Source organism: Lepisosteus platostomus, chromosome 7 (genome assembly GCF_059453375.1).
Source record: "Lepisosteus platostomus isolate fLepPlt1 chromosome 7, fLepPlt1.hap1, whole genome shotgun sequence".
NCBI lineage: Eukaryota > Metazoa > Chordata > Actinopteri > Semionotiformes > Lepisosteidae > Lepisosteus > Lepisosteus platostomus.
Window position 1 is genome coordinate 51,697,784 of NC_142617.1, and position 18,316 is coordinate 51,716,099.

Here is an 18,316-nt window from a genome sequence, read left to right on the forward strand (position 1 = left end):
CTACTCCATTATCTCCCTCCATCCTGCCTGCCGCCCTCTTTAGTGTCCTTTCCTGCTGAGTCCACTGTGGACTGTCTTCCAGATTCCTCTAAACGAACACAAGACAACCATAGAAAGACTTTAGATAATCGTCAAATTTTGCCTTTATGAAAACAACATCAAGGCTGAAAACAGACAGAGACACAATAACACAGCTACCCATGAAATTGGACAGCTCTGGAGTCGAGGGTCTAAGTATTTTCTGGAGTGGAGCATTTGCATGCTTTTTCCAACCACTTAAAGAAAATGACACAAGGAAGCCTGCAGTCTATAATTCTAACTGATATTATCATTAAGGTTATAAGGAGAATATGTTGCTACCAATAATCTTTATGTAGTCTGACTTTCTTCAAACCTGAAGGTCACCAGAGGTCTGTAGCTGTGTGTGTTAGTCAGCCAGTTGTTCAGCGACAATTGCAGAGACCACACATACTGTATATGAGGCATTTATAAAACAATTTCATAATACACTCTTAACATTCTACTGGTATGGTGCATACTGCATAGTTGAGAAGTTTTCATTGGGGGTTCAACAGGAATTACCGAAGTCATTTAAAATGTTAATATTTTATTTTTTAAAACACAATAAAAAGCCGGGTGATCTCTAAATGGAAGGGAATTACTCAGATCATATACAATTCAAACAAACGGATATGTCTGAACGTTCATGAATGTCAGCGGCTTTCAGATTTTGAATCATTGTGAAATTAAGTAGAAGGATGCTCTCTGCATCGCTGTGCGGGTCTGTTGATCTTGTCACAGGGACATTAATTGGGATTAAGATGGGCCTCTTATCAAGTCGTCCCGCTCGCTCTCCCCGTCATCGGCAGACAGCAGTATCAACCAGGTTGTTCCCCTCGTTTGCTGGAAACAGCGTCAGCGTGTCTCCCAGGGGATGAAAGAGCCTTAGGCGCCCTTCTCTCATTTCCCCCTCGCCTTTCCAGTGCTAGTTTGCCAGGTGGAGTCTGGAAGCGATATCCGTGTGCTGTTTCTCTCCGTCATTAGTGTGGCGCTTCCACCCAGATGCGGTGTTGCTGATCTGAGCTTCCGAGGGCAGCCTGGGCTGGCAGGCATTAGTAATTCCACAGCACGTCTGCGTGCATCCCTGCGGTCTGTACCAGGCACCCTCTCCTCCCCTTGATGAATGCCTCCCTAACAGTTTTCTGTCTGAAATGTGCGCATGATTGCAATATAGATTTGCAGCCAATATTAATAATTGAAAAACCATGGCGTGGTGTTCATTTCCCGACACAATAATGAACTGTGGAGGCAGCCGTGATGCATGGGGAGGTGACCCCAGGATACCGCAGCTACGACACCCCGAGTGACAGATTGCAATCCAGCTAATGGGCCTCATCATTAGACCGGCACGGACTCCTGTTGTATTCAGCAGCCGGGTATCGGCACTGCGCCGCGGAGAGAGAGGGGAGGGATGGGACTCTGGCTGGCTCCCAAGACACCCGAACGTTTTCTTCCTGCATTTCCTACTGCTGAGAAAACCGGGAGAGAAATAGCGCAGCACTGTCAAGAGGCATGTCGACCGGGGGGCTTGTCACGACCCTGCACCTAGCCCTCCATTTTACTCACGCTGCAGAGAACAGTAAAGGTTTTAAAGATCTCTTGCCGGCAATCCTAACTATACACCTTTTCTTCGACGTAATTTTGCACTTTTAACACCTCTCAGCAAAGTGCTTGGGTTCAACCCAGTCCACAAAAAAAGTGACTTAAGCGTGACGAGTTCATCAATAACAATTAGCCAATAAAATAAATCGATGTACGAGACAATCAACAGATGAATGAATCGACCAATCGATCAACCTCCGTGCGTCGAGTGCGTCTGCTCTCTGATGTCCCCTGCTTGAGAAGCGGCTCTCTTCGAGATACAGACCAATGTGTTAAGAAGAGGATGCAGACGGTTTAATGGAGTGCTGTGAGAGAACTCAGAGGCTTAAGAACAGACAAGATTAAACTTGACAACATTTGAGAGGAATGCAGCGCAGTCTGTAATATATCACCCCCCTGATCAATGACGTGCGTTTGCCAATATTATGCCTATGAAATCTCAGATTAAGACGAAGAACTGGTTTGTCCTTATTTCTCCCATGGCTCAGCTGAAGCAGGCAGGTGTTTCAAGAGGGAGAGAAACCGTCAGATTCAGACACGTTTGCAGTTTGTTGAATCCAGTTGCCTTTATACTCCCGGTCCTAAAACACTTTTTAATGGGTTTTAGCAGGCACACGCGTAACCATCTATAGAGGTGGAAAATGTCATACACACACGTGAAATGCAACGCAACACCCAGCGGTTAGACGAAGGTGTTAAAGCCAAAAAACGGAGGAGACTTTATACGGACAACTGTGCGGCACCATGTTGTCTTTTATTAAATACTGTTTGCTTTTTTTAGACAAAACTAAAAAAAAGAGCAAAATCCATGAGAAATTTCAGTTTGGTTGCAGTATCAAGAGTCTTACTATTATTATTATTATTATTATTATGATTAAACTTAATCATTTCTTCTGAACTGCCTTTGCTAAGAATCTAACGTGACACATTTCTGTCAAGACTTAGTCACTGACGGTCAGTCCAAGCAGTTATTTATCCCCACCTATATAGGGGGATCTGCGTTCTGATTGATCTATCCTCCTGTCAATCAACAAGCTGCTTGGGCGGGCGTGGTGTCTCCAGGGTTGACCTCCTCTGCCGTGATTGGTTCCTCAGTTCCTCCTTTCCTGTAGCTGATTGGCGGAGACTGCGACCCGCACCTCTCGCGGTGTCTCGCGTTAGCGGCGGAGTGCAGGCAGAACTGTGGCTCCGCGGTTGTGATCCGAAGATGATGTTTCTGTGGAGACCCGAGCACCTCTCTCTGCACGCCGCTGAAGGAGAAGCGCTCTTCTGCTGAGAGACGGCTAATGAGAGGCCTCGCTAGGACCGAACAGTATTTAATATCCTACGCAAGACTGAACAGGACGCATCTCGACTGAACAGTGCACAGGTGGGTATGAGGGGTAGACTTCTGCAGTTATAAATATGCCTTTATTTGTGGCTGGAGAGTTAGAATACAACATTGCCTTGGATGAACAGCATAGTGATTGCTGCCTTCTCTGTGCTGGCTGTAATACGGCTTCAGCTGTCTTGTGCTTTTTGGGTATTTTACATTTAATTTCACAGTAGTTACGTGGAAGCGTACGGACTTTTCTGAAGCCTTTAATCTCTAAAAGGTTAAGGGGGCAGCGTGCTTCATTGAGATAAATAGGTTTTAACATACAACACATGACACAGAATCCGCTATCTTTTAAAATAAAGTGCCGTTGTTATATTTAGAAATCTTGGATTAATCCGATTAATTACCATTGCTAATAAAAAACCCATCCTGAATATGTTTGGGTATAACACACCAGCTAAAAAAACTGAACTCGATACATTACAAGACCTGTCAGATAGAGTTCCTGCTGTCTCTGAGCAGGATACTGCGAACAGTGTTTCTTTAACTGGTTTTGTTGACTGTCCCAGTCTTTATATTGCGGAATTCTCTAAATCGCCGAACGCCGTTCGTAAGGCACAGACTAGGAGGATGTGGCTTTGCTACTTGAACAAGCTGCATGCCTTGCAAGTTGCTCAATACGCTACGTTAATAAATTTGTCCACTTACTCTGCAATGTTATTGTTTTGCGAATGCTATGTAGGTTTAGATAAGCAGTACACTCGGTGACACGGTTTTGCATTTTCACTCGCTGGTTTGCTGGATTTTGTCTAAACGGAGCTAAACAGCATCTGTCGCTCACAGGAGTCTCTCTAAAAGTGTTTTCATTGAGCTGCTGAGGCGCGCCGTCGGGCAACTCTTTGGAGTGTGCCAAAAGCACACCACAGCCTCGGTTCAAAGAAGATTTTTTTTTCTTTTAAGTTTGAAACATTTGGATCACCAAGGTCGTCAATGTGTACCTGCGGTTTCTCGGAGACAAAAAGAGTTTTGCAACGCGTCACATGAACTGTGTAAATAGTGCCAGCCTGAGTCGATCTCTGTTCTCCTACAGTATGTGCAGATGCCTGGGCGTTGGCATTTGGGTCTGATCTGTGTCACAGTCCACGGCCGTGATGGTAAAATAGAGCTGTTATTTTTTCATCCAAGGGCTGTGCTATGTGAAGTATAAAAAAAGCAGATTTTGTTTCTTGTTTAAGTACTCACTGATGTTATCGGGAATCCTTTTTTTTGTTTGAATAGGGCTGACCTCTACCTCTCCTGACCAGCAGTTTTAAGATACCCACCCAGTCTCAAACTGCACTGCAAAATACACAGTATTCACATCACGCAGACTGGTAGCTGTTTTTAGAACTAATACATCTTTTGCACAGACTGAGCTTGTTGTGTTTGTGTGTGTGCCACAAGGCTGAAATTAACATCACCTATTACACTCCTGTAACCTGCTTCGACTATCACAGCTCTTTCAAACTTCAAGATATGGCAGTATTCCCTGTTGAGACCCCCGCTTTGCAATGGTGTTTGATCCATTTCCTGTTTTAAGAGCTGCCAGCCCTTCAACAAGCAAAAACAAGATGCTGGATATTTCAAGGTTGTTCCCTTTGTGCAGAGTGAATTTGCATGGAATTGCATTGCTTTGCTCTAGATCTCATGCAATCTGTGCAAGTGTATACAAGCGGGGAATCCTGGTTTGCTGTGTAAACTGCCACGTTTCCCTGCCATCCAACAACTGCAGCGGAGTAGATGTCACCGGGGTATGGCCGTGGTGATCTGTGCAGGTTGTAGGTCACAGATGTTTTGTATGAAGCATCCAGAGCTGTTGCATGGATGCGTCTGTGAGAAAATACCACAATGACTATGATATCAGGCTGCCTGTGTGCCTCATTGAGAATAGCCCACTTCCCTGCTATCCTAATAATGTGGTGAAGTGCATCAGACAATAAAATTGGATTCTCTTTTTTCATTACATCCAGTGTTACTGTAAAGTGACAAGAAAAATGGTCTTCAGTTCCCTCCTTGACTTGGCTGCTGGCGATCAATAAAGAAATCTGAATGCCACAGTCTCCATTTCGTCAGTCTGTTTTTTTTTTCCTCCTGTGCTGCAGTTGGTTTTGATTTTTTTATGATTCTTTGAAAAGTCAGTAATTTGAAGACTTCCCCTCTTTCATTTAAACACGGTGTAGTAGAGACCGCTGGCTCAATGAGGCGGTGAACACAGTGGCATAACAGGACCGAGGCGATTCTCTACGTTCAAAGGAGTTGTGTTGCATTGTGAACTGGGAAGCAGCCCTGTTTTTCTCATAATGACAGAGAACACTTAATAGTACCTGCACGTGATTTTTGGTCGGTGCATGCTCATGCTTTCTCATTTAAGGAGGTCGTACTGTGAAGAACATCCATCCATTTTCTAACTTTATCCGGGGTTGTGTGGGTGTGGGAGCCTAACCCGACAAGCGAGGCAGGATGAAAAAAGCATTCTTTCCGAGAAATGTGTGTTATACAGGGCATGGAAAAATGTTTAGTCCACCCACAGTGATGCCAAGTTAAAGTGTTTCACAGAGCTAGAGCCTCTAATATCCTGCTTTCTGTAATAGTAAGTGAACTGCTAGTTGAAGATTCCCCTGTCAATAATAGGTCAGGCCCCTAGTGTGTGGAGCATCATTACTCATTACATACTCATTTACAGAGGTGGGTGGACTGGGGCAATCAGGTTTAACTGCCTTGCCCAAGGACAGAATAGTAATATATATTTATATTGGATACTTGATCTTAAAACTCTCAGGTCATGGTTTCTAGAGCGCCACTTGTCATGCTCAGAAATACACAGTATTGATGCATAATGGCTCTACTGTACTTTCCAGCTTAAAAACTGAACGGGTATGTGGTAGTCTAGTTGCAAAGGTCTTGCAAGTGTTGCACCCCATTGTATAGTGGACCTGCACTCTGAAAGCTTTAGGTGGAGGTTGACAAGAGCAAATCTAGGTGCTGTAGTGAGTGTGTGAGCCAGCTGCTACATGTTTCCTCTTTCTGGCAAACATGTGCATACCTGTTGTAATTGGGTCTGGTTTTCTGTGCTTGTCTGAACATGTTTTGGCTTGTTCTATCTTTGGCTTATGCTATCGGGGATTTAGACATAAGGATACGTCAGGTTGACATGGTTTTTAATAGTCACTTCCTGAATCTAAATTTTAAATGTCTTTGAACTGTTTAATGTTTTTTTTGTCAGATAAGAAGGTGTCAAGATGGGGCTCTGAGGATTGCTTACTAGGCAGCTGGCGTGGCAGTTGATGGCTAGGAAAATAGTGGCTGTCTGCTTGTGTTATCTTGCCAGTCGGCTGTGGATTTTAACTGCGTCTCTTAGATTTGTGGAAGAAAAATGCGCCAACCAGCCACTGTTCTGAAGACGAGTGCTCATAAAGTTGAGGAATGATAACATTTTCCTGATTTAATCTCTTAAGCAGCGTATTATCAACTTAGACACCCTGTTGAGCCTTTAATTAGCCATGCAATGCGATTGCTACGAGGTTCATAACATCAATTAAATAATGGGCCTTGCAGATAGATTTTTTTTTGGCACACTTTGTTAATGAATCTTTCTGTTCTTGAACTTCTAATGTGGTGGCAAGATTAAGTTAGTATGACGCTAATGTGTCTTTGCAGGCAAACTCTGTGGGTATTTACAGTGCTCCCTTCATGCATGTTTCCGAAGGTGCTTGGTGACGCAGTTGAGTGTGTACGACTGGCTGAAGCGTGCTTGGCGCTGGCAGGCAGGGGGGCTGTCTCAGACAAGGAGAGGCTGCTGAAAGAGGGCTTGAATTCATTTCAATGAGATGAAGAAGAATGACCTGCCCCTTGGCCATCAATGGGAGAAATTTGTGCCTATAACACTGGCTTTGCAACAGTCTTAATTAACTGTGTCCCCTGAATAAAAGATTTTAATCTTAATTTCAAAATTTGTGCTTTAACCTATGGGTAATATATCATTACTCATATGGATTTAAGAGATGGGAACCTAAATGCATCTCAAATCTGAATATGCAGACGTCAGTTTAAATTAGCAGCCTGCAGTGCAGTTAATATAACACTAAAGTTCTGTTTTTTAAAAAGCATTTCTGCGCTTTCACAAGAGCCAGAAATGGACACTTGTGTTTTGAAAGGCAAGGCTGTTTGGAAATTGGGGACAGGAGAGATATAATTACATTCTGATAATGATGGTCCTAACCCTTTTTCCATACTGGGAACATCTCAGTAGCTAAGGTGTCATGACACACTTCTCACGTACAGTACAATACTCTCTCCTGTTGATTGGTGTGATGGCCTTTTTTTATTTGCACCATCCTGGAATAGAATTCTCCCCGAAAGCTGGAAGTGTCAAGGAGAAATCAGACTGCATCTTCCTGGTTTGATTATAGGTCCATCTTTGAGTGATTTGGCGGAAACTTGGGAGTTCAGTTTGTCAGTTCTGGAAATATTTTGCTGCTCAGGCAAACCTGACAGCACTATGTTGCATGTAGAGGCATATATAAGCGGGCAGAGTAGCAGACTTTTAGCAAAGGCATGTTTAAAGCTTTAGAATGGAAACTTTCTACGTGCACTGCCTTCATGGTGTTGCTAAACGTTCTCAAGATTAGCCCTGGGAGTCTGTGACACAGTGGCTTCAGTTACAGTCTTGGGATCTGAATGTTATCTCTTTGTTCAGTCTAGCGTGGCAGTGTCTTTTGAAGTGTATACAGTCTTAATCTAGGGGCGATTACGCCAACAGGTCTGCGCTGCGCTGACATGCTGGGCGTGGTGCTGCGTGGTGCTCTGCTGCTGTCCGTGCTGTTTCTGGGCTGCCCTGCCATACGGGAGCCAGTACTTAAGATATGGTTTGGTGGAAGCTTTCATAACCTAAATAGAGCTGTATTTAAAAAAATGTCCTGCCGTCCCTGGCTGAATTGCATACGGTAAGGTTGTGTGGAATCATCCTGAAACTGTAGCAGTTTCTCGCACAAACCTTTTATTTGATTGAGGGGGGGGGCGAGGGTTAATTTTATTTCCCAAAAAGACTGGTTCTTTTTTGCAGACAAAACAATGCAGCAGTATTCACCCTTTATTACGTTGATTGGCATGTATTAGGCAAGGTTTAAGATTTGGCAAATGGGGATACACATTTATTTTATTTCTTCTGTAAAACTTTTATTAGCCATGTCCCAGAGCCAGTAACTTCATATGGTCGTATTAAGTATTAATACAATGCAGCAGGACTTGGCACATTGATAAATTCAAGCGTGGATGTCGCAGTGTGCTTTAAGTAAAGAATGTTTAGTCTACATAATAAAGTAAATAAGTAGCTAAATAGTCAGCCAACATTGCCAGAAATGACTGATCTCCTTGTTGCCTGCTGTAGTGAGAGACTGCTGCTGCCCTTGTTAGCATTTGTCTTTCCAGCACACCGAGAGCGTCTTGCCAATGCCCTTCATCAGTTATTTCATCCGCGATCTGGAGAATAATGAGACAAGTATCGAAGGTGCTAGCTTTAGGGAGGAATCGTGACATGAAGTGGACAGAGGGGGGAATCAGATTTCGCTATCAACTGATTGAATTGGTTTTTGTGCCTTATAAATCTTAACCACATCTGAAAAGTATTCAGTTTGTTTTTCAGGTAACAAAATCTAACTGTATCTGTTAGCGAGATATTCATCCGTGTGCTTCCTGTTTCTTTCAATAACTCATAAGCTGCATGTGTATTGGAAAATGCTGAAGCCAGTCTCCAGAGGTAAAGCTTGGGGTTGTTAGCATGCTGTAATAAATGAGTGTTAACCTTGTGTTTGTGCGCCTAGTGGTATGAGTATGACAAGGTCAAGCTGTCGACAGCGACAGGGTTACGAGAGGCTGCTATGGAGTAACTGGTGATTCACCTCTCATGTGTATAGCAGGTGTTGGTGGTGCTGGTCCTGTCTGAACTGCTTGTCCCCCAGTGCCACTAACAGAGTTAGCCACGTTCAGTTTGCCTTACTGCTGAGTGCTGCTGCACCTGCTTACTACCTCTCTAACTGCAGATGAAGCCAATCTGAATGCAGGAGCTGTCAGACGGTGACCTGTAAGGTTCTGTGCAGAGAAGACACTATATCCACACTGTGTAGCATTCTAAGGTTTGAGGGAACACATCGGCTGTTCGGCTAAAGAGCACTGTCAAAATAATATGACCATGTTGTTGTGGAAACAAGATGTGTGCGATAAAACGTTAAAATATCATGCACAGAATGCAGAGCCTGATGGGAAGGGTAGTTATTTGATGATGGCAGGAGTCTGTAGCTAAAAAGAAACAAAAAGTCTTTGTAGTCCCACCTAATTAAAGCTCCCATATGTTTTGAGTTTGCATGAATGATAATGTTTTGCTACTGTGTGCTGCGGGTGTTTGAAGCTGGAACATCCTGGATAACAGTCAGTGCATTAAGTTTTCAGTTTAGACTTTGAAAACGCAACAGGCCTTAACACCTGTGTTGGCCTTTCTTACACCTTGTTTAAGGGTGCAGCATTACACTAGCCAGGAGTCTTTTTGAGTAGTGAAAAAGTCTTGCTGAAATGTTCTGTAGTATAAAGGGTTAAACATGGCTGTGTAGCCTGAGTCTTGGATGACTTTTCTTTTTTTAGTCTTCATAGTCCGGCTGCCTATGGGGGCGCATGTCTTAAAGAAAACTCTGTATTCAAATGGAAATTAAATTTCATGCTTAGACAGCAGGATTCATTTCTAAAAAAAAATGTAATAACGAAGAGACATGTAGACTGGGGAACTTAAATGTTTTCTCGATACATTTGTGAACCTTTCTTGTTGTCTCTTACTGTTCTTTTCCCATTGAAAACTGGAACTGGAACTCTAAGGTGACAGTAAAGGTATTGGCTAAACGTTTCTTTTAACTCCAGAACAAATTAAGAGTGTCTTTGTGTGTGAAAATGCAGCACCATTTGCTTGGTTTGCGTTTTGCATCCGAGGTGAAAAAAAGTGCTGGACCGTCTTTCTTGTGAAGGATACAAGGTTATATGAAAATCTGTTCTAAAACCACTTCATTTAAATTCCGGCTTCATTAGGACACTAATTCCCTGTACTGACACACAAATTGTGCCAGTAATAACTAATCTGCATTCCAAAGAAACTATTTAAAGCGCATAAAAGAAATGCTATCAAAACATAATTAAACAGTTGGTTCTAATCAGGAATTTCTCCTGCTTTGCATTTTAAGATGTGCAAACTTCCCCCCTTCCTTTAACTTTCGAGGGTGCATTTTGGGCTCAGCGGACGTCTAAGAAGAGTTTTAATTAAGATGCATGTGATTTTTCTTAAGACTAATTACAGACTTGGGGGCCGAGGTGTTTAGTAAGTTTGTTGATTGTGTTTTGTGTTTCAGTGTGATTTCCAGAAGACTCGGAGGTAATCCTGGAGGGTAAATTGATGTTCACTGTACCAGATAATGAATGCTGTTTTTAATACAGCAGCACAGAGGTGTGTTAATAAGAGTCTGAGATCATGGAAGGAAGATGATGATAATAAAAGCATGAGATGCCATTGGATGACGTCCATGGTTTAGCTGTAGCTCAACTTTATGCAAAACACTCCTTTGTTCTTGCAGAATGTAGTACGCGGTTTAATTCTGCAGGATGAGTATGTTTAGCTTGCAGTCAGCGCAGCATTTTTCTGTACTGGAGTCATGAGTCTGTACTGATAACCTTCATTTTTCACTCGACCTCACAGTCCTTGCACACATCTTTATTAAAAGAGGGTTGAACTTGTTTTTGATTTATGCTTGTGTCAACAACAGTAGATCTATATGCAGAGGCCTCAATATTTATCCACAGCCTCAAACAGCTCAAACTGTGCATTCAGTATTTTTTGATAGAAATGAAAGCTAAAGAGCCTTACGGCTTTCAGTTTTGTATGGGCAAATGAAACATTTATCAAGAAGTTATTTATATTTTTGAAAAACCCAGTCTTTGTGAAGAATGCTCGGGTTTTGGTAACTTGCCAGACCACTTTCTCGGCCACACGCTTGGCCAAAACCATCTAACGTGAGATGGACACCAAAGATGGAGTCCAAACTGGAATATCATACAAGTGTTTTTAAAACCGTCACAATTGTTGAGGTTGCTGAAAAAAGAAGATCTGGCATCTCTGAGCAGTGACTTTGTCCATAGGGACACGTTAAAAAGCATTTTGCTCCTGTATTCTGCATCCTTTTATGCCCAGTGACAGACAATCAAGGTGGCTTCTAAATGCTGATGCAAACTTGGAGGCCTTGTGAAGCTAGCAGATGAACCAGTGATATAAAAGAACAGAGTGTTAATTTAGCAGAATTCCAACATTAAGACGGTATGAATATATTTGAACATTGCATTTTAAGAAATGCATATTTATACATGCTGTTGACTTGCTGAGTACTTTTCAAGCATTACCAAAAGCCTGCCTTTTCTTTGCTAAATCAATATTTAGTTGCACATCATCAAAGGTGTGAATAAACGTGGAGATTTTGTCTTTGATACCAGCAAAGGACTCCTACTGGGTTTAATAATTGTTTAATGCCGGAGCTCGACCTTATTTTGGCTTTAACTGTGCAAGTCCTGCAGGTCAGCGGCTCAAATGCGACTTTAATAATTAAGCCTACTGTAAACCCTGGGAAGCTTAAACTGCAGCACAATGGGTGTCTGGCCCACTAGCAGTCCCAGATCATCCAATACCCCTGTATTTTACTCCACCTGCTTTGTTAAAGCTGCATAAATGTGGTAAAAGGTGCTGTATTTTAGCAGGAGTACAAAGGGCTATGAATATAAAACACTCTAATGGATTGGAGACATTATAGATCAATAAAACCCACTGCCAATGAAAGTTTACAGTGCCCGCCACCCTTCTAATCAATATTTCTCCTGTGTTGCTGGTTTAAAATAGAAGAGCTTGTGAAAGTTGAGCTGGCCTGTGCAGAAATCTGCAATAGTTTGTTTGAAAGATATGGGTGGTCTGGTTTCGGAGAGAGAATAATGCAGGCTTATGTATTATGTTTTTAATCATTTGGTTTAATGGATATGCGGGGTGCTGTAAGGCTCTTTCACAAAGATCTATCCTGTGGCTGTGGAGTGTTTCAGGAATGCTTAAATTGAAAGCTCTGTTTTTTTTGTAGATGAGCATTTTTATATTCATAGAACTCCTCCAGGCCTTTTGGAAATGTCATTAAAAGCCAAGCAAAAGAATAATCATTGATTGCCTCTCAAAAAGGGGTATAGTGGAAGAAGTATGCTTATAAAAATTGATCCTGCACTGTGAACTGTGACCACCCTTAGTGCCCAGCAAAATAATTGCTGTATCCATTCTTCTTCTTTGAATGTCCCAGTCTGCTGGACACATGTTGCCTATATTCTGAATGTTGGTCAGCTCATTTTTGTTTCTGTGATGGTGGGGATGCGAGTGGAGCCTGTGATTGAACGTGCCTAAATGTGTTTATTCTTATCTTAATTTTAAAAAGAGTGAAATAATTCGATTGTGGGGGAAAAAGAGACCTGGCAGAGGTCAGTGTTTGAACACGCACTGCTTAAGACCATGTTCATGAGGGCATGAGGGTTTTGGGGTCTTCAGCACCATGGACAGGGAAGGCACCCTGTTTACACTGTGGTGTGAGGAACCAAGCCCAATATAGGGGTTCAGGCCATGTGAGGTGTTTGAGTGGACATGAAGGCTGCTATATTTCTTACACCGGAGGGCACTTACCTCAATACTCCAGAAGTCCAAGGTAAAACCTGCAGGTAAAACGGAGTCATTATAGAAAACTTTCAGTTGTTAATTTTTGCAGGATTTGAAGATTTGTATCATTTCTCCAAAGCTTTCATTGACAACCACATGTGATGAGGAATTCTTTTTTCTTCATGCAAAGTGTCTTTTCAAAATGTTTACAAAAACAAAAATGTTTCGGCCTGAATTCCCCATGTACCTGTTACTCTGTTGCTTAGATATTTTATGCAGTCTTATTTTATTTGGTTTTTTCTGAGATGGTATGGTTTTAAGCTTGGACCAGATATTTACTGCGTTGGGGTTTTTAAAAAATGTCCCAGGACTCCCTTGGAAACAAGGTGTTATTTCTGTTTAAATAAAAAGACCAAGACAGTTGAAATCTTCTGTTTGGCACATCTTGCCTTGTGACTGTGATTTAAGAAATCTTGGTGAGTAAAACTCCTATCTACAGCACACAGCTGGCAGTCAGTCTGTTATCACAGTTGCTTTGTTTTTTGATGGTAATTACTTTCCACAGACCTGTGAATTTAAAAACTTGGCTAAAATGTCCATCTCAGAAAATTCTTATCTGGTATCAAGGATTCAGAAATAATTTTTCTTCAAAGCATATTGCTTGTTGACAATTAACATATTATTTTTTTGAGTAGTGTGGATTGTGTGTAAATATGCGAGTCAATATTTGTATTGAGAAATATTTGTATTGGTGATGTTCACACTGCAACAGGTTTGCTTAATGTTCCAACTAGGAAAGATTCCAAACTGCATGATGTACTTCAGACATTTTCTTGTGTGTGTTGTTATATTTGGCATCACCAAGTTTTTTTAGTTGAATAAGGATGTCAGATAATCTGTTAAACAAGTGAAATATTCACATGGCCTACATGCCTTTGTTTCGAGTGCTGGGGGAGGTGACTTCAATCTGGTTGCATCCTAACCCGGGGCAAGTTAATTGGAGTTTTATGACAAGCACAACCCCTCCCACTTGCCTCTAGGAGACTGGTTCAGAGGCTCCACTGCCCGAGCTCTGACCATCTCTTCTACAGGAAAGCTATTTTAGGGGCTGTGAAACACATGGTTCGCAAACCGAAGCCAGACAACTGTAAATCTCCCCATTGTGAGGCTGCCAATAATTCCTGCTGCACGGGGAAAGGCTGGAACTGCGAACGCCTTTAAAAATGCCTTTTTCATTTTCATTGGACTCTTACAGACACGCTGTCGTAGTTCCTCATTCCAAAATTTGCAATCTTCCAAGTCCTCGGAAAATATGAACAATTTGAGTGACCGATCATTCTGATCATATCTGCCACTGAAGTGTTGACTGGACTTTTCTTTCACTGGTCCTTCTTTAAGTGGAATGTTTTCTTCGTTGAAACAATGGATGCTGTCATTAATATTGGCACCTAGCTCTACAAAAGGTTTAGCTGGCCTTATTGATGACTCATTCCTCTGGGTGTGGATTGGTGCTCATCTTTTTTTTCTTCTCATTTCTTTGAGCGTTTCAGCTGGGAGGGGGGGGGTGTTCTCTCATCAGATCAACACCACGTCTTACCCAAACGTCTTGTGCACTTCACCTGGAGTTCCTGAGGAATTTGCTGCCATTATTTTATCCTCCTTTATCCTCTTGTGAGGGCTCAGAACTCTTGGTGGACATTAAAGCACATTGTCTTAGATGGGCTTGAAAGGCCCCTCCCTTGCATTTGCACTAGGCTGACCTAAACCTCAGGTTCTGGGTTTCTGCTGTCTTGGGATCAGCACAGTTCACAGAGCATCTTCTCAATAGCGGCTGTTAGTCAAGTGCAGCTCTGGCATATGCAGCAATCCGGTTCCATTTCATTCACCCCAGGGAGAAGTTTCCTCTCATTTTACCCCCTCTTTATTCCCACCTCGCTTGCAGCCTCTAAATGTTCGATTGCAGAACAGATGTCAAAACAATGACCGGCCTCCGCGTGCGTTTTGAAGTGTGTTTGTGCAGAATCACAGCAGCCTTCAGTTCAGTCTCTGCGTGAGTTTCCTGTCCAGAGGGAGAGAGTTTCAGACTGTGCCACTGGAGTGTTGCGTTCACGCTGTGCCTTCGTGACTGGTTTTTGTTCGGTAACAGATTTTCTGTCACTTTTTCCCATTTGTTCCTAAGAGAGCTACAGTAGCTAAATGGATCAGTTGTATTTGTTATGCCCTCCAACATCTCTTGGTAGAAACCTTTTTTGTTGAGTGTTATTTCCACTCTTCAAGAGGAGGGGGAGGCTTCATCACCATCTGTGCGATAAGGGGTAGGAAGTGTTTCTCTAGGCCACTGAACGCTGGTGTTTTGAAATGTTTCTGTGGTCGCTTAACTAATCCCATGTAATACGGAGGTGTAGTGAGTTATCTTAACAAAAACAGAAATAAAAACTTTATGGCCACCGTTTAGATTTGTTAGCAAAACTGAACTTATTTAGTATCAACAGTGCATCTTCCTTCATGAACAATAGCAGTAGATTTGCATTTTGAACATGTAAATTGCAGGTCACACCATTCCTGTTTGCACAAGCCCACATCTTCCTCTATCTGTCTCCTTATCTATTCCTATGTTTTAGCCATTGTGCTGAACCACTTATATCAAGTAGTTATGCTAAAATTTCCCGTACTGTGCACCGGGTTCCGAAGTGAGAGAGGATTGAGCTTTCAGATGTGTTCTTTGCATGGGATATCATGTTGAGTTAAAGTTAAAACAATTAAAAGAAAAAATAAAACCATCTTATTTACAGAAATTGTATATAAGGAAATGTTTTTCCACACGATGGAAATTTTGTCTTTCACTGGAAGAAAGGTGAATTTCAATATTATCTAAATGATCAAAATACAGATATTGTAAATGGTGTTGCTTCCCTGTGTTTTAGATATGCTTCTTTGATTCTAAGCTAAAAAAAACTGGTCAGATTTTGAACAGCCTTTGTTGTTTAGCTGGAATTTCTTTTAGAAGGGTTCGCTCTGTGCTTATGCGAAGTGAAGAAGAGTTTGTGGTTTGGAAGACTGCATCTGGGACACAGGTGGTGAAGATCATAGCCTGCACTGCCTGGGCAATCTGATTTTGGGTTGTTTTCTCTCTCCCAGCGATCATAAAGGTTCCCTTTTCCTGCCGTTTCTTGGCACTAATGTCTTATTTAATCCCTTTAATAGCTGTCTTTACAAGTTAGTGCCCGATCCTCCCCGTTTTAAGATGTACAGAGCGTGTCTTTCAAGTTTCTTTTCTCAAAGTATGAATTACCATTTTCCCCGTAGGGAACCCTAAGTGACAAAATACACCATTGATTTTGCAAATTACCTTTAATTTTCTTCCCAGAAAAGAGCCACCCTGCTTATAAAAGGGGACTTTTATCTCCCGCCTGGAATCGAGAATGTGGACTCTTTGGCCTGCGTCCCATTCGGCAGCTCCTCCATAAAGATGGCTCGCTTCACCGGTTCCCCACTTCATAATGGCCCTTGTTGAACAGCTTTTGTGCCATTCAGGGTCCCCAGACTGATAAAACACTTCTGGGTCAAGCGAGGTGCTGTTTGTAATTTGATAAATGTATTGCCAAGCAGGGGCCAGGCTTCCTGATATTGGGTCCCAGCAAACCCTACAGTATATATAAACACACAATGCATGCATAGTGCTCTTTTATCATACATCTTATGTTCCACAGGCACAGTGTGTTAATTCAAGCTTAAAAATATACTTGCTGGACTGCATTGGCAGGACAATCACATACCACTAAAGACCCATTTCATGCTGCAGAGTGGCCCATGCTTCATCGCACCTGTGAACAAATGGACCTGCATTACTTGTGCCATCTCTTCCCGAGATGAGATAGCAGTCTTATTGTAAGGTGATGTAAGTTGATCGCTACTGTGAAAGCTTTGAGGTGGTTTAAAATCCAACAAAACAGGCCTGAAGTGCTCCTTGAAGATTACAGGGACACAGTTCAGAGTCTAGTAGCAAGAGGTTTCTAAGAAAGCTGCCGGTAATACTGTACCTAGTTTGTTTTTTTCGTTGCTGTGCATCTTGTGGCTCACTACTCTTTCATCACAGTATGTTTTTTTGTTCAGCAGACCTTGTCAAAACATTAGAGGTAAGAGTGGGCAGGGGATGTGCCTTGTGATTTTTTTAAAAACAAGCTTCCCAAGTTTAATTGCCCTTCTTTCTTAAAACAGGAAATGCCAATAATCTTTTGGTAATGCACGAGACATCTGTCTCCGCCTTTTTAAAGTGCGATAAAATATAGATGTGTCTGGGCTGCTCTCTGAAAATAATTCTGACTGTTGCAGCCTGTGACAGAGACAGATTTTTTTGCCCCAGTTGCTTTCTGTGTTATCTAGAGATTCCAATTGATGTTACCTTGAATAGAAGGGCTAGAGGCCGGGCAGTTTTTTTCCAAAATATTTCTCAGAAGAGTGATGATTTTGCGAATGCTTGATTGCAGCAAGTCTTGGCTTCATTAAGTCACTACCAGCTTCATATGTCTGGGCGATCTCCAGACTGAAGCACCTCTTTGTGCTGAAAGTCTCATACTTCAGGAAGAGAGAGTGCAATTTTGCTTTCAGTGCGACTTGTCTTAAGTGGTTTGTTTCTCATCGTGGTGATATGTGTGTTTACTTGGTTAATAACGGCTGTAGACAGATGACTTACATGGTCTCTTTCCTGAGGGGGTGCTGTATACTGCCTGTAGCTTGAACCTCTACAGGTGTATAGTCAGTGACAGATTTTATCTATACAAGGTTTATAAAGGGGCCAGTTTTTCCTGATAACGATTGGAATTTAATTTTGTTTTCAAAATGTTTGCCATTGGAAAAAATCCAGTCTATTAGTGTAAATATTAGTAATGAGTAACCAGTTCATTAAGCTAGAGGCCATCAGAGTTTGCCATGTTGTGAACCATTTAACCTTAAGATGGTCATAAATTATTCTCTAATTAGCACAGAAATATGGGTTTGATGTAATTTCAAAGCTATCAGATAGGACTATTAAGTAAATTCAACAAATCTCCTGTGGTATTTGACCTCATCTACTCAAAACCCACTACCTTGAATTTTGTTCAGGTTTGATATCATAGCCTAGACCAATGATATTTTGTCCTGGTCCTGGAGGGGTTCAATTTGAGTCATCTTTGTTACCCTATGTAGTCCACAGTGTGACTTCAGTGTGACATCTTCAGTGTTTATTTTGGAGTGACTTAACATACCATTAAAATAGAGTTTGCACATAAACCCCATGTAGCAAAATGTATTAATTTCCCTTTTTTATTAACCTGATTTATTTAAAAGGAGTTATTATATACTACATGTGTCTTATCTTATAATACTCTCTGGGTACCTTTGAACAATTTTATCAAGATCAGAGGCTAAGGGTTTTGATGAGTGATTTCACATCAATTGAGCCTGAGGTCAACTGTTTTTTTTAAGCTCTTACACTCGGATAGTTACATCTATATTTTGTGTAAAACGTTTTAAGCAGTTGCATTGGAAGAACCCCAGTTTCTGAACTGGTGATCTGAAGATGAACACCGCAGGTTTTCCAGATGGTAATGCCC

The 18,316-nt window shown here is 41.8% G+C and overlaps 1 protein-coding gene across 1 annotated transcript in view; it reads left to right on the plus strand.

Annotated features, from left to right (window-relative positions):
- Positions 1 to 2,801: 2,801 nt before the first annotated feature.
- LOC148659167 (D-glucuronyl C5-epimerase B-like) overlaps positions 2,802 to 18,316 on the plus strand; it is a 61,194-nt gene continuing 45,679 nt past the window's right edge. The window contains exon 1 of the mRNA XM_088641129.1: positions 2,802 to 3,031. The gene's annotated coding sequence lies outside the window, so the exon portion shown is untranslated. The remainder of the gene's footprint in view (positions 3,032 to 18,316) is intronic.